Source organism: Corapipo altera, unplaced genomic scaffold (genome assembly GCF_003945725.1).
Source record: "Corapipo altera isolate COAL_440 unplaced genomic scaffold, ASM394572v1 45, whole genome shotgun sequence".
NCBI classification, from domain to species: domain Eukaryota; kingdom Metazoa; phylum Chordata; class Aves; order Passeriformes; family Pipridae; genus Corapipo; species Corapipo altera.
In genome coordinates this window covers 12454432-12478192 of record NW_020884877.1, presented here as the reverse complement: position 1 = coordinate 12478192, position 23761 = coordinate 12454432, and the positions used below count along the sequence as shown (strand labels likewise).

The 23761-nt window shown below is 38.2% G+C and overlaps 1 long non-coding RNA gene across 1 annotated transcript; it reads right to left on the bottom strand.

Moving 5' to 3' along the window:
• Window positions 1–17237: 17237 nt before the first annotated feature.
• On the bottom strand, window positions 17238–22934 carry LOC113944432. Its single transcript, XR_003526678.1, has 4 exons — window positions 22863–22934; window positions 21917–22019; window positions 20491–20547; window positions 17238–17889 (listed from the first exon to the last, which is right to left on the bottom strand). It is a non-coding gene; the product is annotated as an uncharacterized LOC113944432 (long non-coding RNA).
• Between the last annotated feature and the right edge of the window lie 827 nt (window positions 22935–23761).

Below are 23761 nucleotides of genomic sequence, written 5' to 3'. Positions count from 1 at the left end.
GAAAAGTCAAGGTATTGCCTTTTACTTAAGGGGTGGCATCCACCAGCCGGCATTCAAAAAAAGCCCCAAACACACTAGTTCTTCAGTTCATTGGTCAGTTCACAGACTGTACTAAGAGATTCCAGCTAAAATATTATACTGTAAATTTGGATCTAAAAAAAAACTGAATTGCAGAAAATGAGCAAAGATAGTAGTTTATAATTAAAAAAAAAAAAAAGTAAGGATAGCAGATTTGAAGCCTTAACTCCAGTTATTGCTATTTATGTGACTGCAATTGCAATTTTAAACAATTTCTGGACACGGTCTATAATCTTTTGCTTGTATTTAAATAAGTGCCACTTCTCTGAATTTAATTGGTGTCATATAATACAGCACAAACTTATATTACCTGAGTATCTTGTCTGGCACATGCACACTTCGCGCAGTATTTGTTAAAAATGAAAACATCTTGTTATATATTTCCCCCCAGTACAGCTGGCAACATCCCCTTCTGCAATTGCTGAGTCCCAGAGGCTTTCTGAAACAACATTTTGTTTGCTTTCAGTCATATGTTCACGTGATAAAAGCCTTCTTTGCATTATGAAATCATAATGATTTATAAAATTCAATATAAATTCAGTTAATCTTTGCGAGAAGCCAAAGTGGAATGAATTCAGGGCATGTTGCACTTCCAAGGCAGAGGGCTTCATGGACCAAGTATTTAAAGGAGTCAAGAATGGATAGGTTTAAAAGTGAAACAAAATTGTGTGTTTAAATTTTTTTTTACAAATCAGATTTTAAAAGCAAAGCACCTCTGAAAATCTTCAGATCCACAGTTTTCAAAAGTCTAAGGTTTACACTAGAAAATAACCAGGAAAATGAGCAAAAAATTAGATATACTTTCAGAGTTCATCTACAGCTTTTGTGATAAGAAAAAAACATTTTCCAGGCTTTTCCAATGACATATTATTTAGGTAAGATCAACAGTTACTGCTACAGAAAAGAATTTAAAAACAAGTAAATTCTATTTAAAAGCAATAAATAAAGACTATTTTTTTTCTGAACTAAAATTTTGTGTTTACTCTGTTCCTAGTAATGTTTGATCTGTGTTCTCACCTGGAGGGAAAAAAAAATCCAAATATATGTAGTGGCAAGGCTAAAATCACATTTTTTAAAATCCATTAATTGTGTACTCCTGACAGCAAAGTTAAACCAATGTCTAAAAAATCCCCGCTTTTAATATCAGTTGAGACTACTCACTACTTTTCAGGAGGCACCCAGCAGTGTGCAGGATTGGGCCCACACGTCTGGGATAAGTGAAAAAATTATGAAAGCCACGTATTCCTGAAATGTTAGGTTCTGCATCCTTTCCTTCCTACTCTTTCCCCTAAGGTTGTCTGGGTTTTCAATCTAAATTTCTGAAGTTTATATGACTTCTCTTGTGTTGTTTCTTTCCAAATTGTTTTTTAGATATTAGAGAGAAGTATAACAGGAAATTTCATAAAATCTAAGGTAGTATTTTCTATTTTAAGATGTTAAGTGCCTCCTCTTTTCAACAGATAGCCTAATGGAAGTAAAATTAGTCCAGAAAGTCAATTTGGGGCTTACTTTCATATCTTTTTCACTCAAAAAACACTTAAGATTAGGCTATCAACAAAAAAAAAAAAAGAAACCGAAACCCAAAAACCCCCCAGGCTTGGTCCCTAGAAAGCTTAAGAATTGTTCACCCCTGTTTCCTTAATTTAATTTTTTTAATGTGGTTAGCATCTAAATAAACTTTATCAAACATTTCTTGCTCCACTGACAATTTTCTGACCTCCTAGTTGAAGATCTGAGCCCTAACTTAGTTCATGGATGAGTAATCACAGCAGGTTCACAGCAGAACCTCTCCGAGAACCACAAATATATCATCTGCAGTGTTGTAAATCAAAGCCTCAAAGAGCATCGTTTAGCCTGAAGCTAAAATTGCTTGTTTATCAGATGGTGCCTAGCTTAGCATGGAGCAGTTCCTTGTAAATCTCAGGGACCTTTTACAGCATATACTTAAGCAAGCATATTGGCTCCTGAGAGACTTTCCGAGAGCTTTAATGACTGCAGACTGCTAAAAGATCCAGGCCTTGGTTTAGTTAAGTGGTTACTTGTATAGCTTGGCTCCATTTTGTAAACTCCCAAAGATAAGGTGTCTGCTTTATCTGGGGAAAGAGCACGCATTAGTTTCTTGGGAAATCTTTATATCCTAAGTGTTAATGTTCTTGTGGCTTTTGGTATTTTGACCTTTGTCTGCTCACTTTTGATTTACAGAGGGAGCAAATCTTTTCCCCCTAAGCCCTTCCTATGTTTTATAGGTACTTTGAAAAGCACAGTGAAATATTCACAGCAGAGCTTTTAAAAGGAAGTGTAAGTCTGCAAGACTCATAAGTACGTTGTACAGCTCAGGACACTCTAATGACAAGGAGGTAGGAAGACCACCCATTTTATTTCTTACCGCTATTTGCTGTTTTATTTCCTAATAAAATGGGTGGTCACAACAACTCCATGGACCACTGCTTCAGCGTAACCCAGGACAAAGCCCAGGCTATTCATCCCAGTTGCAGCTCACCCCTCTGTGACAGAAAGGCTCACAGAGTCTGGCTGGACAGAGATTGTAGGAACAGGAAGGCAGCTCCCTTTGGTTTACAGCTTGGAGAAGTGCTTGCTATGGTCACGAACTGGCTGGATTTACCACTGATGTCCAGGCAGCTACTTCCTGATAGATAGTTGCATGCACTTGATGTAATTTGCTAATTGTAGAGCTTGTTATCTGGGTCTCTCAGTTTTTGATTTGAATTAATTAGAGTTCACCTCGATACAGCCACCTGCTGTGCTGTCACACGCAGCATACATTGGTACAACAAAAACAAGGAATTTTTTTAATAGGCTTATTCAAGCAAAATGTGCTCCCATTAGATGTGTGAAATGGCATCACTACAATGTCATAGACTAAAAAGGGGAACATCATTTATTTCAGCTGGCATGGTAATAATGCAAATAAGATTAAAAAATGGTCCATTGCATTTATAGGCAGAAGACCCAATACATTTAAAATCTAATTTGACTCTACCAATTATTCAATATCTTTGAGTATTTCTCACCTTCTGTATTTTTTTCCTTGATCCAAGTTAAGAGCAAGAAGGTCTAATTTTTATTGCTGCTAGTAGCAGTGTTAACATTTTTTAAACCACGAATTTTTGCTGGTCTTGTGAGTGCAAACCTCCTCTAGCACCACTGCAACCATTTGCCCATATCCCTGCAGGTAAGCACACTGCATATCATAGAACTGAAAATATACTCCCTTGATGCATGTTTTTCAAACAGAACAAATCCTTATAACACAGAGCTAAGGAAAAGATAAATAACTTTAAAAGTGCACAGCAGCATCTATCTTTTGAAAGCTGGTGCTTTCAAACTGTATTGAAAAACATGAGCTTCCTTTCCACTAGGTATTTAATATTGGCAATGGCAGACTTATTGGGATATGCAATTGTATTTGTTTGCTTTCGCACATTTTAAGAACTATATTGAAAACCAAATCCTGTTTTCTTTTACACAGAAGAACACAGCCTGCCCAAGTAAGCAAGCTTTTGTACAAAAGATGTCAGGACATCTGAAATACATCTGAAGCTATTTTTTCAACACAGGATCAGTAATGGGTGACAAATTTATTCCATTACTGTGTAAAGATGGTTGAGCTGGCTTTGAACTATCTGTTGTGGTTTAGATTGAGTTGCCGGAGCTCAGGGCAAAATAACTCACCCTGGCTGTGTCCTGTGGGCACATCACTCTTTCTCCTAGAACTCAACTTTTCTTCCCCATTCAGTTCTGTTCATTGTTCTACACATGACCTGGATGTTCAGTCAGGAACATCTTCATCATGTTTCACAGCGAAACTTTTTCAAATTTAACATGTACTCTATAGGAAATATAACATCAATTTCATAAAAGAAATTGTTGATAGCTTCTGATTTTCATTGGAAGGCAAAAGAAAAATAAAACAGGAAATATGGAATTAAAATTATATCCAGATAGCTGGATATATAGAGATGACATATGGCTCAAACTAATTAGTCTTTTTGAAAATAATTCATACCAAACAGGTAGAGGGGTTCTAATACTATCCACATTATTATAGGAGCCCTTTTGTGGCCTTATAAAAATATATCATTTCCAGGATATTAAATTAATCTTTGTAAGAACTGTGGTTATTTAAAAAACGCAGACTTCTACTAATAACAATATTTGGCATGGCTGGGCACTTTCTCAGTTCAGAGCACTGTATCACTTGAATATTTAACTCCATTCTAATTCTGTGATGAAAGTGTCAATATTTCTATTTGGCAAATGGAGAAATTGAAACAGAGCATCAATTTGATTACCCAGGATCACACAGGCTATAGCTATGATGAAGTTAAACATATGGCTGTTGCTTGCACCAGTAAGGGTTGCTCCCAGGAACGGAGGGCTACACCGCAGAAGCTGCAAATTCCATCCAGGACTTTGGGTAGAAGTTGCTACCTTAGCTAAGTACTTCAGGTATAATTTCTCGAGTTACAATTATGCCCTCAGATGCAGTTGCAACTATGCCTACAGAGAAATAGTAGCAAAATCAAAGTTAAAAATTAGGACTTCTCTCTTCCAAAAGCAGTGCCATTTCTCCAATATTGCAGTACGTATTCATTTTCCCAGTTAAAACACATGCAAGAGATAAAAACTGCCAACACAAGAAAACCTCCACCACCTGAGCATACATGCAAGAGTACACTACAGATTTGAGTTAGCAGGAAGGTAAATTGAAATAGTCTGTGGTAAAGGGTGCACTGCATTTAAACTTTGAAACCGAAGGACTGCAGGAATAGAAGGCTTCATTTAGTAAACATTGTTCAGTTGTTGATGCTAATTGTTTCAGAGAGAGATTAAGGACAAAAATGTCCATCCAAGGAAGAAAGAAAGCATTTGAGGTTTCCAGTCACTGATCCTACGTTGGAATTCATGTTCAGTCACTGCCCTGTCTTTTTTGCTTCGAATATTGTTGTGCCCCTGTCAGACTCCCAGGTTTAGCACCATCTGACTTCGTCACTTGAATTCTGTTTAGTTTTCAGGTCTGAAGTCTGTGTCTAAATCTTTATTCTGTGCAATACAAAATATAAAATGTGCAAACAAACCCACAGAAGTGAGTTTTCCAATCAGTATATTCATCAGAGGAAGAATCATAACTATCCAACTAAGGCCTAATCTCCTAAAGCCTGTGAGCAGAAGATGATAATCCTGGACCCATTGAAGTTGAGTAAAAAACTCCCCTGATACAATTTGCCTTGAGAGATGTTCATTTCTGCATGTCTATGTTCTTAAGACCATCCATTACTTCAAAACATGTTGAAAAGCAATATTTTTGTAACTATATAGCACTTACTGTGTTGGTGTTATTAAAAACTAGACAAGAGTTTGAACTTAAAGGCACACAATTTTAAATCAGACAAATGGTGCTGAGGATAATGAATCAAACTCCTACATGGAGTAATGGTTCCTCCAACTCTGGAAACCTCCTTGGTGAAGTCTGAAAGTAGCTGTGGAAGGTTCACAGGCCAAACAAATATTCAGCTCAGTGCTATAGTAGCAGGCTAAATATATTAATACATCCATACTAAAATCTACATCACTGAATTTAGTAGTCAGGTAATCTCACCCTGCACTGAGGAATCATAGGAACAGATTCGAATTCAGAGGAACTGGGAAAGTTACAATGTTCCAGTTTTACTTTATGGAAATATTTCTAAATTGAAAAAAAAAGTCTGAATTTAGGATTTATTATGGGGGAAGATTATTTCTAAAATGCTCCTGGTAGTTACCTGGTAGCTGTGGGACTTCAAAACATTCTCACGTACTTTTTTATTTTTGGCTGAGTAGGTTGTCACTGACTTCACTGGGAAAAAAAATTTAACCCAAATTTTCCAGGGAATAATGTTTCTAACAGCCTTAGCTGAAGAGTTTCATGTATGTGAACCATCTCACAAGTAATATGTTTATTACTCATACGTACAAATACTAACTAATGCACTTAACTGCCTCTGAAATTCTCCATAGGAATGAAAGGGGCTTGAGCTTGCAAGATCTGCCATTACACTTCCATGCATTAGGACAAGTAACTTCAAGCAAATTTTTTCTTCCTCCATGTTTCTAGTCAGGTCGGTCTCATTAGTGCCACCAAGGCACCAGGGTAGGTGGCTTGCATTTGCTGCTGGTTATTTATTTATGTACTTTTACATTGATCTGTAAATACATCCGGGAGCACTTGTACCATCTGCTGCACATTTGTCAGTCACTGAATGGAGGGTGGACATCTGGGGATGTCACTGGGTTTTGTTGATTTTGCCCCATTAGAGCTACTGTTTCCGTTTTAAGCACGACATGAGCAGAGACCCTGTCTGACTGGTGAAAAGGCAGATCCATGTAAGTGACACTGCCTCCAAATCCACCAGGTCAGAGTTTCTCCCAGACTTCCTCTCATTTTGTAGAGCTCAGTGTATCAAAAGAGCATGACACGTAAAAGGATCAACCTTAGTGCTCCTCTGCAGCGTGAATGGCAATATTGAATAGTAATATGACAGACAAACACAAGTACCTCCTATGTGTCCAGGACATCACAAAACCCCAGATTTCAGGGGGAGGGGGGAGAAATCACATAATTTAATATGTTCCCCTAAATTCTGTTTTGACAGCCAGTGCACGCCTTCAGATACAGATGGGTAACACCAAGACTGCTTACCTGGCTTCCAGAACCAAAGCCAGAATATAAATTAATACTCTTCAAAAAAATCCCTTTTTTATCACAAGTGATTGGGCTTTACTTCCCCTTTTTCCTGTGTATCTACTACCTGCACACTCACAAACATACAGTTTCTCACAAGTATGGTCTCCAGAATCATCAAGACAGTATTGTCCAATATTCGTGTTTAAACCCTGACTTTCGGGACAACTAAAAATAATAATAGATTGATTTTAACATAAAAACTTTGAGCATATTTTGTTTATGGTTTCAAGTCAAGCCTCTTTTAGTCTGAAAAGTAAAATTCAGAGATAATTATCTGATTCCCTTCCAGTGTAAGGGAAGAAACCACACTGATATCGTGAGAAGTAAAACAATCTCTGCCAGCTCCCAGCATTTTCTGCTTTGAAGCAGCTTTTTGTATATTGCTGAACTGAAACAGCAAGTGCTGCCACAAGGACTTCCCTGTGCTGGCAGAGGTAAGACCAACCATGAAGTAAAGCTGCTCAAGGTGTGCTCTGATGCACAACCTCTCTAGTTCTGCGGGCACATGGCCTTTACCCACCAAAAACATGGCTTGTTGGGGCTAAAATAAACTGATTGCAGCTTCTAAACATAGCTATGCCTGTGCTGTATCATAAAAATTCAAACCTGTGGGAGCTGAAAAGTTACTTGGGTGTAAGTAGGTTTGTAGAGCACATATGCATACACATTTTTCAAGACATTTGCCAGATGCCACCCTGCTTAGAGATACTGTCATTATGTTTTTAAAAATCTTTTATATGCCACAGCTCATACCTTGTGGCCTATAAGCTTTACTAGCCATAATGAATTCATAGATTAATATATGCAGTGTTCTTGAGTCAGTTGTTTTCCTGGTTCCAATACTTTGGAATAACTGTGAAGGTTTCAGGGAGTCACTGTGAGATCCTCCTCTGGCAGGGAGGGAAGGAAGGAAGACCTGTTTGTCCATCTTCCATGGGCTGCTACCTACAGCTCCTGCTGCTGCCAGGAAAACTAGCTGCAGACTGACCGCATGTTCCTTCAACACTGTAAATGCTATTGTGCTCAGTTTTCTTTCAGAATTGCCTCTTTCATTTTGTCTAGAGTAAATTATCAATATTAGAAAAATATAGTTGCAAGCAACTCCCAAGAAGTCCAAGAATAGTTTTTATTTTTGATGTTTTTCTAACAGGACTTTAGGTATTCACTTATTTTCAAATTTTAGTTTTTTATTTTCTTCGTAAAATCTTGCTTATCATTCTTCTGCTTTCAGTCTTGCTGCCTGCAGGGTGGTGGTAGAGTTGATATATCTCTCCCCGGTGTCATAAACGAAAAAAAAATAAATACTGCTTATCACTTGCTCTCGGCCTATTTTCTTTCTCATTCTTTTGCTCCTCAGTGTAATACAGCATTTACAGCCGTTTCTGCCTGTATGGGAGCCATGAACCAAATTTCCATTCTGAAATGGCTGTGAATTTCAAATTCATCCTTTATGTGCACAACAGTTAGGAGAAGGGAATTTGTACAATCCTCCCCCAGTGTTTGTATGTCATGTATTAGTAGCAAAGATTAGTATCACTCCTCTATATGGATTATATTCAGTAGGATATAGGATGAGGAAATCATATGATAATGTTTTCTTAGGGGTCAGGGTTAGAGGAAGGGGTCATAATACAAACCCAAAATACTCATTACTACAGACAGTTCAAAAGCTATGCTTGTTTGGATATCCTGATATTTTTATTCGGCTTTTAGGGTTTTTAATTTTTTATTTGAATAGCAAAATAAGAAAACAATAATGGGGTTTGTTGGTATCAGTTTCACAAGTTACAGAGAGTGGAATTTTTTTTATTGCTTGAGGCAGAATGAGCAGCCCATTCTTTTGCTTGACCTCTGTATATCTGCAGAATATGTAAACATATTGAAACTTGGTTGTGTTCTACAGTGGGGGAATGAAGTGCATCGATTGCTTGCGATTATTAGCTAGAGTGGGATAAGCCTTCTCCTTATTATGCAGATTAGTGAAGCTCTCAGTTCCAACATATTGTACAGATGCAGGAGAGCAGCTGCTCTTACAGATGGCAAGTACACAGCTCCATTAGTATGTATCTATTGTCTGCTCTTGGCTTGCTCAGAGGATGGACAGGATGGGTAAAGAGGAATTGTCACACAGTGAAATGTAAAGGAGAACACACTCTTAAAAATCCATACCCAAGAGACTATTTACACAGCAGGGCAGACAGCAATCAAATTAAAAATCTACCCTAAATAAGGACTTTCATATGTCACAATTAAGCTTCTCTAGTTTTAAAATATACTAACCATTAAAACCAAGGAATAGAATTCAAATTTGACAACTAAGTGGTATTAAATGAAATTAAATCCGGGGAGGTTCATTGAAAGTTTAGTCATGTATTTGGCCCATCCAAAGCTTTCTTTAACAAAACCTCCCCCTTCAAAAGACACCTCAGTACCCCAAAGAACAAATCCTCACTTATTTTGCATAACATTAAAGACAGAAAAGCAGAACTGTGCTTCATTTATTAAACTTTTTGCCATCAGAATATAGCATTTCATGCAATTTTTTGCATTAATGAGAGCTGAAACAGCTAAATTTAAGTTCGTATAGACAGCATCGATTGTGCATCTATGTCAATTATTCTTTGCAAAAATGCTAAACAGAACATTAGTTAACCATGTGGTAATTTTTAATGTGGTGAACAATTCCTGAGGAAAGATACAGCTGAAAATAGAGTCTAGTGAAGAACAGTTATTTATAACACAATCTGTGGTTGGATGCACAAATTATGGATGTACCAGCAGGTTTTATGATATACTTAACATAAAGTTTATCTTCATTTTTATTTAGCAGAGAGATAACATACAGTGGAAAAGGGTTGTAAGGTACCAACTAAGGTAGTAAACCCTAAGTCACAGTCTCATTCCAATCTGAAAGTCTGGGAATCCAAAGATGCCTAATCAAGTGCAAGGAAAATAACATATATAAAAATAGATAAACAGACCATCAGGTCCATATAACATTTGGGAGGCACTTGTCCTTAGTGACAAGCCTTTCACCCAAGGCAATCTCAAAAGATGACTTGCCTATGAGCAAAGTCAAATAGATTTGTTCCTGTGACATGCAGGACCTGGAGATCAGCAGCACAGTGACTGGGCTACAAGGTGCCCCTGCTACCCTTCAGCACTTGGTCTGGGGTCCTCTATGTTCGGGGAGAAATTACTTGATTTATTTTGTACACAGATTTTTTAAGTAAAATACTAAAGGGTAATACCAAAGCAAAGTGCCATTGTTTTTTGGTGGGTTTTTTCCCCATAAAGTGATAGAATTGGAGTTAGTCATTTCATTTAATTTGGCTTGCAGATATGCAGTCTTCACCCAGCTGCTGGGTGAAGATGCTGCATTTGCTTGTGTCCTTCATCTGGACTTCACCCAGAAGAAGACTTTGTTAAAAACATTGAGTAAGCATTCTCTTTCAAAAATGTGGTTGAATTTTGACAAGAATGTAAAAACATAAACGTATGATACAAAAATGGTAGGAGAAGAAGACTATTTTGGGCTGGCCAAGAGCAGAATATTTTTCTCCCAGAAAACCAGAAAGTAATATAATTTAATTCCCTTAGTGGTTTGTCAGTTTCTAAGTGAATATGATTGGTATCAGGCAATCCAGATACGCATCCATTCTTCTAAGCTTGGCCCCATCTAACTGCACATTTAGGGAGAGGTTGTTCTGCTTCCCTGCAAGTCTTACTCCCTAACCAGCTATAAATTTACTTAAGGAAGTTGGTGGTTTTCTTTGACAAGATGAAAATTCTCAAGAAGTTGAATGACAGATCTTTTCTTCTCACAGCAAAAATTTTAATTTCTACCTAATATAAGAGAGTAGCTATGCCAGGTCACTAGGATAGCTTTCCTGTTCTATCTGCTCACAGACAGTCCAAAGTTAAAGTTGAAGTATGTTGAAAGTATGTCCAGGAACTCATGCTGTGCACTCTGGGGTTAAAAAATTAAAGCAGTTTTGAGCCTCTGGGCAAGGCTGATATGCAAAGCACAGATGCTCAAGTCTCTTCAATGAGCTGTGTGAGCATCACCATGTCAGGCAGCATCTCAGGCAGCCCTTATGAGAAGCTCCAGTGTCTTGAGATCTGTAGATTAGCAGTACATTCAAATTAATCTTGTATCTGGTCTCACAGATTAAATAGATACACTTGAAGGATTTTGTTTTGAATGAGTCTTACAGGATTTAGGCTTAGATGAGAGCGGAATTTTTACTTTCCTCCCAAATGCATCCTGTGCATCTGAGTTCACAGCACACGGCTCAGTCTGAGGACAACCATGCAATCCCATCAGTCCCCCTAAGGTCCCCCTAAAGGCCATTGTTTTTGTGTTAATCCAGTCAAAAACAAATCCCCAAGTATTATGAATTCTGATTTTGTTCCTACAGGGGGTTTTTTTCATTAGTAATGATAAAATACATAAAGATGATACAATCATCATACAAAAGTAACACATTGTTTAGGAAGAAAAAAAGTTATGGTGGGCTACTTGGCTCCAGATGCTTCCTGGGTCATTTATTTTCTTTTTCCTAGATATATGTGTATTTATTTCTTTAATATTTCTGGACTGTATTTTCATGTTAATAGCACCTAAAGGTCTGTACTTTTTTCACAGCATATAACCATAAATTCCAGTACAATATCTGAGACCATTGCTTAATATAAAGAGAACATTCTCCTCTGACACCTTTTTATTTGATAATTTATCTGTAGCAAAAGGTACATATCACCTAAAACATAGGAGGACAATGTATTTGAAATTGTAAATTAGAGGGTTTTCCAATGCTATTTGAGATGAAGACAATTTTGCTGAAACCCACTATGCCTTGATTGATATTTTAACTTAATTCCAAGATTAAGTCTCCATATAACCTCAAAATGAAAAAAATTGATAAGGCAGAGATCTGTCTTTGTTTCTTCTGAATGTAGAGGGCTTTAATTCAACCCATCTCTAATATGAACAACGAGATCTATGCCCTGATTTCATCTTCTGACGCTGTAGCTGAGTTCAAATTTAAATTTCAATGCTGTATTGCTAACATACCGAGAGTCTATACCCAAATCATGCCACTTACATTCACAAATCTCTAGTAATGTTTAGGAATCAGGCAAGTACAGAAGGAGAGATACATTTTCATTAGCACAGCACAAAAAGAGTAGCAGAATGTCTGCCCTAAAAAGTTTGCCATACCAAACCTGACAAACATGAGGCAAAATACTAGCAGAATTGGTTGCTGTGGGTCTAGGAAGTCAGAACTATTTTTCATGGATTCTGTTGTTCTAGGATTCTAGAACCTATTTTTTAATAAAAAAGATGACACTACAAATCTCTAGAGGATTTTTTACAATAAATTGTCTTGCCCAAAGCAATAGTGACCTAGACCCATACCATTATCTTACCAAGTAGATGAGGTAACAGGCTGCCAGTGAACAGACTGAGCAAAACAGGGGAGATAGAGACATCTTTTACCAAATCCCAACTCAGCGCTCTGAAATGACAGCCTGTGAGAAAGTGTTCTCTATTGATTTAAAATAAAAAGACAACAAAATGGATCTCTTGGAAAGTCACATCCTTTAAAAATGAAATCCATAAATAACTGACTTGACATGTATTTTAATAAAAGTGTTAAAAATACACACACATAAATACGCTTTCACACTTTATGTATTTAATAGGTAAGATCTCATTGAAGAGACCATGAAAAACACATGGTATATTGTTTTGGAAAAATAAAGGACTTTTCTGATGTTGCTCAAACAAAACTAGGCAACCTCTCTACATTCCTATTTGTAAATCTGGCATATGTACAGCCAACTTTCCAAGGCTTACAGCTTTCCAGAAGAGACCTTAATGTTTAAAAGCCATGCACAAAGTAAAATTTGAAGACAAGGAGTTCAAGTTTCCTGAATTAAACCTGTTGGATATTAAATCTTTTATATGTCTCCCACAATAAACAAACAAAAACTATCACGGCTATATTTCACTATGAGATGAGTTGGACTAGGTGATCTTCAGAGGTTCCTTCTAACACTAATGATTCTGTGATTCTATGATTGTGTTTTTATAAAAACTAAATCAAAGAATTTTCAAACCAGATTTTATATGGGAAGTTGTGCAATACAAATATTTATTATTTCCAGTGTAACAAGCAACTTCTATGCTTTGCTGTCACTGGATGAGCTTTACAGACATTTGTGCTCCATGATGCAAAAATATAAAATCTTCAAGAAAAAGGCTGTATTTTTTCCTGTTGAACTACTTTATACAGTAAAAATATATTTAATATGGAAAACATTGATTACTTTCAGACAACAGCTATTCTTTCAGAGCTTATTGTAGCCTGTTACATTCAGTCAATTAGGGTAAAATTTCTAGTCTAGGCTCAAAGAATTTCAAACAGCATCCACCTAGTAGAGAAATTCACTGTCACAGGTATCAATGGCCAATAATTTAGTGTTGATAGGAAGATGGCAATCTGACCTAGATAACACACTCATCCATTTCTGGAATAATTAGTAGAGCTAACTGTAAGTACTTTTCCTTCAAACACACTCATGAATTTCCAAGTTTTTCCTGTTTCACACCAAAGAAAACTTCTCAAATTCCTTTTTCAAAGGAGACAATAATTTCCTACACTTGTCAATAACTTCGTTACCGAGGGATTCACAAGGATGGTGTAGAAGACAACTGAAGATCATGTGAGGACAGAAACCTTAAAAAACCCCAAAACAAACCAAAACCAAATCAAAACAAAAAACCACCAAACCTGAATATATAGAATATACGTATTCTAGACTCCTCATTCACTCAAAAGTAACTCCTTGAGGCTATGTGTGATGAAGAGAATGTTTCCTTCCAGAACACCTCCGGAGAGGTTTAGGCAGAATTGATCTGGAAGAACAAGGCCTCATAACAGAGGTCATTCCAAGGTTCTGGTCCTTCAGCTTTTAGCAGACCTGAATATTGAAAAAGATTTCTCTATGCATCATAAAACTCACTCCTGTTGATGGAAACAATTCACATAATTTGAGAGAACTGGAAAACAAAAAAATTATACCTAACAGCTGGGCCAGATTATTCTACTGAAATTAAAACCTCCCACAGCTCTTCAAACAATAGTCCTTATGCACCAAAACGTGTTGTATCATGTGTGATTTTCAGTGTAATGATTCCATGTTTTATAAACCATACATTTTCACAAGTCTTTCCCTGGTGAGGCCAGTAAAATAATTTATGCAAAATAAATGAGAATACAGAAAGGTCAATTAGGGTACATACAGTACAGTGGAGGGTTGCTAGTCTTGGTTTTTTCCTCCAGACTAATGTTTGAACCTCTAGATATCAAGAACGCTTAAGAGAGAGATAACAGAAAACAACTGAGATGAAGTTATAGTCCCTTAAGATTTCAAGAATTCTGTATATTAAACAAATTACTTTCAAGACATATCCTGTCTAAATGGAAGTTTAGAATTTTAAAAAATCATTTACTGTGTTAGATGACTTCAAATCATCCCTGTAAAGCAAAAAATACAGATCTAAATTCAGCTGTAGATAATGGAAGTTTTTGTCTTTATAGAAGAATATTAAGAAATTATGACTAAGATGGAAAAACCTAGCCTGAGGCAGCCAAAACTTACCAAATTCAGATGATTTTGTGTTTAAACAGCAATATTTATATGACAGTCACAACTGAAAAAAAAAATCACAAATTATATGAAGCAGGTAAATGTTCTGTAATAGACTTTACAACTTTATTTAACTTTTATTTATGGAACTTAACAGAGAGACTTCCTCGGAAACAATCTCTTCTAAAACCTGAAAATGATAATTTTTCATTGCCCCTCTATGATGGTTCCATTTTACATCAACCAGAATTTCAAAATTTAAGTACTAACACATATGACTCCTTAAGCTGATAAGTATATTTTGGCTACAAAAGCTAGAATTACGAAGTACTTCTCTCTTCATATATGTGAAACTTGAGTAGACAGAGAAGCAGTAAAATATCTTCCTTAAGCGGTGAAAGGTGGCCACTGCTCCCTGAAACAGCTGATATGTTTTCTTATGATTCCCACTCTTCCTACTCCTCAATGTAAAATCAAAAATGAAGACAATTTTAAGTGAGGAGATAATTGAAGTCACATCTTTCATTCTCAATTTGCTGTAAATACATACATAAAAAAATTCTATGCATGTCAGTAGAAAGCCAATACAATTACAGGTTATATGTGCACCCATAAGCATTGCTTATTTTAAAATACTGTTGGAGGTTTTTGATGCATTTAGGAGGACAGTTCTGTGGCTATGACCTGGAGATCAGGAGGTAGGAAAGTAAACAAACCTGTCTTTGCTTCCAGAGATGAAGTGGAAACATCTCCTCCCAGCTTGTTTATTTAGCACTTACACTCTTCAGGACAGGTATTTTAGCCATAGTATTAACCCACAGTTCTCCTCTAAGGCCTCTGTGTACTTTTCTATTGCAGATAAACAATGTAATATTGAACATCAGTCATAACAAGCAGAGGTAATTTGTGCTTGTACCTACTATGATTCCCTTTTAGCCCAGGTGAGCTCTTGCAGACTTGTGGTTACCAAGCTTCAGACTGCCAAGAAGAACCAAGGCACCTTCACATGGCAGTGCCTGCCAAACTGCAACACCAGAGAAGTCTGCTGCACCCTAGAAAGGGAGCTACTGTGTAAGAGACCAGTCAGAAGAGAAAAATGAGCAACATAAGCATTTATGATCCCTGCATTTGTTGGAAGCAAAGAGTGATCTCCACAAGGCACAGTCGAGTTCGAGGGACAGATGAGCAGGTGAGGGGGGGAAAGGAGGCTCCTCAGTTTTTGCTGCCAGACAAATTGCAATTCTATTATTTTTCCATGTAGCGTCTGCCCTCATCCAAGGCACATTCCACACAGAGTAATACATAGCTGTTGGTCCAGGCCTACGAGCAGTAACGAGTCTTCTCTCAAATCTTGCAGGCTTCCTGCATTTTCCTCTCTCTGAATAAAAGGGCTCAGCTTTCAGCAAAATTTCCCTTGACAAGTAAAGCACAAAACACTTCTTTCCCTCCTCTGTCAGTCAGCATTGAAGGTTCTCAGCAGTCGGACACCCAAAGATGATGTGCCAGGAGCATGTTCTCTTTCCCAAATATTGTTTTTAAGACATCTCAAGCATCATACCTCTCATCCTGTCACCAGAAGAGAGCTCTCAGACACTGAAAGCCTGACTTTCCCATTAACTTTAGAATATAATTCATATAATGATTTTGAAATACCTAAAGAAAACTATGCACAATCATTTCCTGCTCCAAACTATTGTAACATATATTGGGGTAGGGGTTCCAAGAGTCAGACTGTGTCCAAAGTAACAGTCCATCAACCTGATCTTGGTGCTGGACATGTTACTGGCTAGACAAATCAGGGATTGGTGACACCTGTTGATTTTACATCTGGAAAAGAAGATACAGATAGATACAGACTGGGGAACGAAATGCTTTGCCATGGAAAGGGACCTGGGGGTCCTGGTCGATGGCAAGTTGAATATGAGTCAGCAGTGCCCTGGCAGCCAGGAGGGCCAACCATGTCCTGGGAGGCATCAGGAAAGCATCGCCAGCCAGTTGAGGGAGGGGATTGTCCCGCTCTGCTCTGCACTGGGGTGGTCTCACCTTGAGTATTATGTGCAGTTTTGAGCACCACAATATAAGAAAGATATTAAGCCATTAGAGAGTGTCCAAAGGAGGGCAATGAAGATGGTTAAGGGCCTTGAGGGGAAGTTGTATGAGGAGTGGCTGAGGTCACTTGGTCTGTTCAGCCTGGAGAAGAGGAGACTGAGGGCAGACTGCATTGCAGTTACAACTTCCTTGTGAGGAGAAGAAAAAGGGACAGGCACTGATCTCTTCTCTGTGGTGACCAGTGACAGGACCTGAGGCAATGGCCTGAAGTTGTGTCAGGGGAGGTTTAAGCTGGATCTTAGAAAAAGGCTCTTCGTGCAGAGGGTGGTTGGGCACTGGAACAGGCTCCCCAGGGAAGTGGTCACAGCACTATGCCTGAGAGAGTTCAAGAAGCATTTGAATGATACTCTCAAGCACATGGTGTGACTCCTGGGGATGGTCTTATGCAGGGCTAAGGGTTGCACTCGATGATCCTTGTAGGTCCCTTCCAACTCAGCATATTCTGTGATATAGATATGGAATGATAAAGGAAATATATATATAAAATTATATATAATTATATGTCACTTAACAAGAGATTGCTTTTCCACCTCCATCAGGACAAGCCTCTACAGAGACTGCATCGTTTCCCTGAGCCTGCAGTCACAGGTTTCTTTTGGGCTTCATAATGAGCCTCATCTCTGTTTGCATCAATGTATCTTCTTCATCCATGCCAGAATTCCCATCGATGTCACAGTGATATTAGTGGGGACTGCAGCTGCCTTAGAAATACCCACAGCAAAGCTCTATCGGAGCTTGACTCTCACTAACTTTTTATCCAAACACACACGCAGGTATTGGGCAGGAGGGAGAAAGAAGCACAGGAAGAACAATATCATATAGCATGGGATATCACCACCCCTACTATAAAGGATTTCTGACCATTTTAGAGAAAAGAGAAAATCAGTAAACTGCTTACAAGATAATGCACTCTGAACAAGTCTCCTCTAACCTCTACCATCACAAGAGTTCAGCTCGCTTAGAGTTTTAAGCTTGCAAGAATAAAGGATCTCCTAAAATCTAGGGCCATTACCCTTCTGTATAAATTTTACTTAAAATACTTCTTGTAAGTGATGTTCTTTCACTTTCTCAGGGTGTGCTTTGTCTGCTTCGTGCTTGCAGCAAAGGTGACATTCCCAGTATCCTGAAGACCATCATGGACAAGTAGAGAGTCAAAGGAGCTCCTTTTCTTCTTTGTCTCACCCCCATATGTAAGAATTTTGACTCTCTCATCATATCCCATCATGTCTGTTCAGCAGATCAGCAATAGCAAACACACAAATATTTCAGTGCTCACTGTTGTTTGCATGGTTGTTTTCCTAAAAGAGACAAAGTGGGGGAAAAGTTATTTGTAGTGAGAGCTACACTTGTACCAACAAGATTGCTCAGCATGTATTCCTCCAATTACAATATTAGTGACCTTTATACATGATTTATTAACTTAAAGATCTAGAAAACCACACCTAAATTAACTTTCACAAGATAGCTCCTGATATGAAGGACTGACACAAAGCCCAATTGCGAGGTCATTAACCCCTATGGTATCATTAGTGTCTAAAAATGACCAAAAAGAATTGATAATTTTGTGATCATCATGCAAAAAGGAAGAATTCTGTTTGAATTATATAACAGATGTTTGCTAGGATCCACTATGCAGCCTGCATACACAGTTATGCTAATTTGGCACTGTTTCCCTTCAAGTTAGCTCTGAGTCATTAGAGCACGCAGCTAGTAGGTCCTTCTGTCTAACTAATAATTGCCTATTATTGATATTAATTAACATTTTTTGCACCTACCCTCAGCTTTGACCTAATATCTGTTGGTAGTCTAATCACAGTGGCCTATTAAAAGTCAAAATACAGAGGCCTATAGCAGTCACGAGCCATTTATCAAAAAGCAAACAAGGCCAATTAAACAGGCAGCCAGACAGTTGTCTTGATTTGCCACTGACTGTTTCTTGATCACCATTATAAATTGCTAATCGGGCAGAAAGTGCTAAGCAGTGCATCTGCAGGGGGCGGTTATTGCTCATTCCCTGCCTGGTGACAGGTGAGGGAGGCTAGTGATGGTCTTATTGATGTGAACTGCCCATCAGTTGGTAGTTATTGTTAAAGTTCATGATGCTACAGCTGATCCTTTCCTGCTGAGAGTCAATCAAATTAATTAGTGATAGAAATTCTTCTGTATTATTCTAATACAGAAATACAGAAGGAACGTAGTTTAATTTTGTTCTAGAGGCACTGGGGAAAAAAATCTCCATGTATTATAGAGTGGGAGGATGAAAAAAAAAGGGAAAAAATCAAATATCGCTTCTTCCATTATTTTATAATAAGGGCTGCAGCTAAAGGTTTTTATAGCCACAGATCAAGAGATCATAATAGAAGCATATTGACAGATTTTTTCTGCAATACTCCAAGGAACCAGCTGTAGCAGGAAAATATATCAAAACCTTATCATCAGAGCTGAGATCTTCTGTGAAAAATCAATAAAGAGTTATACATGGTTTGAGTTTAAACAGTTCTCTGTAGTCATTTAAACATAGTGCATCTGTGCAGCTTTTTACCTCTGGAGACTGGTGTAGCCTAGCAACTGCAAGGCTTAAACCGATTAACTACAAATGAAGTACTGTACGCCTATCAAAGCAATTGCTCATGGTTGCCTTTGTTGCAGGGGCTGAGCTAATTGAACATGATACAGTATGAAGATAATTAACACCCATGAGTTTGTTAATTGCCTGTTAGCATTACAACACAGGCTCTGCATTTCTTTTTAACTTACTCTTCTGTAGCACCTTCCTCCCTTAAAAGGGTGCAGGACTGATTTAGTTAGCAATGATATCTTATAGTTTATTAACCCCTTTCCAAGAAAAAAAATAACCCACACGTAGTAATGAAGCAAATCTATGCTCTTGTCAAACACAAACTCCCACTTAGTCTAAGCAATTTACAGGGAGAAGAAATTTGGTTTACATAGGCTGTCCAAAATATGTTTATTTTCAGATCTAATTTATTTCAAGCAATTTAGTCATAATAAATGCTTTAAAATATCTTTTGTGGTTGCTTTTATGACTCAGCTGCTCTGCCTTCTAAACTGAACGATAAATGTCTTTTAGGGTTGGAATATTAATTGAAGGCAGCATCTGGTCAGCAGCTGACCTCCTATGCTTGTCTTTGTTGACTAACCAGTTAAAACTAACAGCTTATTTGCTTTATTTACCAACTTCTCTTTCTATTACAGGGGTGGACAGCAAAGTTCTATTTTAATTATGTCAAAAGGTAGTGCCAACTAATATAAAATAAAAGTGATTTTCCGCAATCTATTAATCTGAAAGAGATTTAATTTTAGCAAATTTCTTTTAAATTGGTTATTGTACTTGGGAAAGTATTTCCTTTATTACACTATCTTCTGAATTTGTGAAGAATGCATATGAGAGCTCATAAAGACAATGTAATGCATGCCATAAAATTATATAGGGCATTTCCTCATAAGTAGGCAATGCTTAAAGTGAAGCAAAATGCAAGTAAAATAGACCAAAATAGTAGCATTTGCTTGCCGTAGGCAAGTCTCCAATGTTTAAGCTCTACATTTCCAATATTGAATGTAAATGCCTTGATTGTGTCACAGTTGTTTAGAGCAGATTTTCTTAAACTATCTTGGGTTTCTGAGCTGTTACTGTCATAGTTAATACTGGCAGAGAAGCTGTTCCCTTGAGGACCACTACTAGTGCCCAATTACAAGTTCCATCATCAATCATAAGTATTATTTATTCAGCAAAATGAATTGCTAATTAATAACTGATGAGCATTATGGCCTTGAAGTCTGTAACACTATTAATTACCTTGGCAATTGGGATTCTGCCAGTGTAGACTACCAAGCACATTTTCCCAACAATTAGTACGGCAAGATTACAAGGCACATACCTGCTATGATAACAAGGGTGTGATGATCTCTAAGGCTTTTAGAGAGCCATGTAGCGTCTGCAAAAAATAAACAAGATTACAGCCCTACTGTGCTGGACTGTATCCTTAAAATTGTCCAATGACAAAGAGGAAGCTATTTTATACTGTGTGTTGACTGGAAGATTTGGCATCACGTCCTAAAATGAATGTTCCTGCGTAGAAGCAATGTGGTAGCAGTATGCTCAGGGTAATGTTGCTGCCTTGTGCTCGGTACCCCGCGGCTGTTTGGCTGGTGCGGCACACTGTGATTAGTACACTGACCTGTGACTTTAGACCTCTAGCAACTGCTACCTACATGGTCTCATAGTGGTTACACATTAACATCACTGCGAAAGTGAATATTTAATGAGAAAAGAAGAACACAATCTACAAACAGCAGGTTTTCCTGTGACTTCAGTATTCAGAATGCTGACATTAATGTTGCTCTACAGGTTGATGATTTGCTCCAAGTCTTCCTCCCAGACATCATCTGCTTTCTCTTCTACTCCTGTGCCACCTTGCATTTTGAATGTAAATTCCTTGGGGCAGAGACTGAAGCTATATCTGTCTGTAAAGTATTCAGAATATCTACAGAGCTGTATGAACAACTTGAATATTGCCCAATAAACTGCAAGGCTAAGATCAGCTCCTACCACAATGCCAAGATTTGGGCTTTGATTGTCAATAAAATATAACCTATTGCAAGAGCTCAGTTAAGATCCTAGATTATGTGATAGCAGCATGGTGATAAAGGCGAAAATTATTATTGTGGAACAGAGAGGACTCAAATATGGTGCATGCACTATAAAAACACAGAATCCAACTGCAATACAAAAGCAAAGCCCTATATGAAAGCTGTCATATTTGCATCTGTTTTCTTTGAAGTACTGAAAAGGCCTAGAGGATGCCGGAAACATGTGCTAAGTGTATCTTTTCTGTATGTCTTTATAACCTGCTGGCAGACAGTCACTATTGTCATTTTATCTCCTTACCCCAAGGCTAAATTTTGCCTTCATCAAACAATAAAACCAACAGCAGTTTTTGTACCATGCAGCAAGAAGATATCTGCCATCCCATCAAGAGGGGGATATTTGCTGCAGCTGTCCAGCACAAAGCTGGCAATGTACATTCATAGTGGCTAGGTAACTAGCTTTGTTGGAAACCTCTATGTACTGGACAATTTTCAAATAGCAAAGCAAAAACTCATTAACTTGGCCTAGTTCATCACTGTGGCTATCTTTATGGGAAAATTTTCAGAGTTTGATCCTAGATGGTATGTTTCTGATTTCTGCATATGAATTTAAAAAGAATAAATATGCTCCTTCCTGAAAAACTAGACAGTGACAGCAATGATCATCCCAATATTCATAAAGAAAAATTTTCTTTATGTCCCCCATGGATGGCTTACACAGAGATAATTTTATTTGGAGATGGGACTTCTTTCACCTTTCTTCCTAAGCCAAATGGTTTCTACTGAATGTCAAACTACTTTTTGTCTCTGTATTGGGTAGCTGTAAAATAATTAAAAAAAAATCCTTTGTTCTTTAACAAAAAAAGTATCTAAAGTAGAATATGGAGGAAAAGTTTATTTGTCATGCAAACTGTCTTCATACAGAATAGAACACATTAAACTCAGCTATAAATGTTATCAGTCTTCCCTTTATCCTACTAATTGTAAGGTCTGCTTGGATCCCTATTTCTTATGTTGAGAGGTAAAGGGAGGAGAGGTCCCTATGCTCCAGAATATCACCATCACCTCGCAGACCACCACCATTCCACACTCAACTATTTGGGAATCAACTGATTTGGAAAGACTTTGCTAAAGGAAATCTTTGATCATTGTATGTTCATTTTTACTTGCTCTATTATGTAAAACCACCCAGGTAAAGAAGAGATTATTTTAATGATAGAAGGTATAAACACAATCTGTGCCACATTTTCTTCCCTCTACCCAGTTGTCCACTGTTTTTTTGGCAGGCCCTAAGCTGTCTGACACCCTGACATATCCTCACATCATGACAGCATACCATAAAAAAAAAGTCTGGAAGCAAGGCAGCTTTCAAATATTTGGCCATCTGGCTTCATTCGTTATAACTTGGGATCTGGAAAGAGCAAGGGTCCTTGGCTGTGATCTCCTGGGATCTTGACTAAACCTAAGGCCATGGCTGTGAAGTTTCCTCAGCCCGACACACACCACCTCTGAGCCTAAAAGGTCACATCTGCTAGTAGTAGCTTGTCTATCTCATAAAGGAAATTAAAAGTACACATATCTATGTACGTAGATATATATATGTATACACACACATATATGTTTGTGTTTTGGAGTGAGACATCAAATTCTGAACAGTGGCTACTGATGGAGCAGGTGGTGAGCAGGAGCCTCACAGCACCCATCAAACATCAGCCATGTTGCTGCATTGGTTGCATGGAGGTTATTTGCTGTAGGGGGACAAGTGCTTAGGGCAGGGGCACATTGGAGAGACTGGCTCTGTGAAGTCACAGAATCACAGGATATGCTGAATTTGAAAGGACCCACAAGGATCATTGAGTCCAACCCTTAGCCCTGCACAAGACCATCCCCAGGAGTCACATCAGGTGCCTGAGAGTATCATTCAAATGCTTCTTGAACTCTCTCCGGCATAGTGCTGTGACCACTTCCCTGGGGAGCCTGTTTCAGTGCCCAACCACCCTCTGCATGAAGAGCCTTTTTCTAAGATCCAGCTTAAACCTCCCCTGACACAACTTCAGGCCATTGCCTCAGGTCCTGTCACTGGTCACCACAGAGAAGAGATCAGTGCCTGTCCCTTTTTCTTCTCCTCACAAGGAAGGTGTAACTGCAATGCAGTCTGCCCTCAGTCTCCTCTTCTCCAGGCTGAACAGACCAAGTGACCTCAGCTGCTCCTCACACAGCTTCCCCTCAAGGCCCTTCACCATCCCTGTTGCCCTCCTTTGGATGGCAAAGCCTGTGGGGTAGGCGCTGCACCAGAGCATGTTCTGTGTGGAATGCCACAGGGAAAACCCTAGCCTTGAGCAATAAAAAGAACCAGATCCCCCCAGTTAGCTGGAGAATCAAAGCTCACTGCACCAACCACAAAGACCAGCTACACACTCTTTTGCTCCCAAAACAGAGCATGTGCCTTTGCTAAGAGAAAGTCCAGAAATGCACTCAGGGAACTGCCATGGAATTGGCTCAGGCAGAGCTGTCCTGAAGACAAATCACTCTAAAGCATCATTATCTTTTCAGAAAACTATG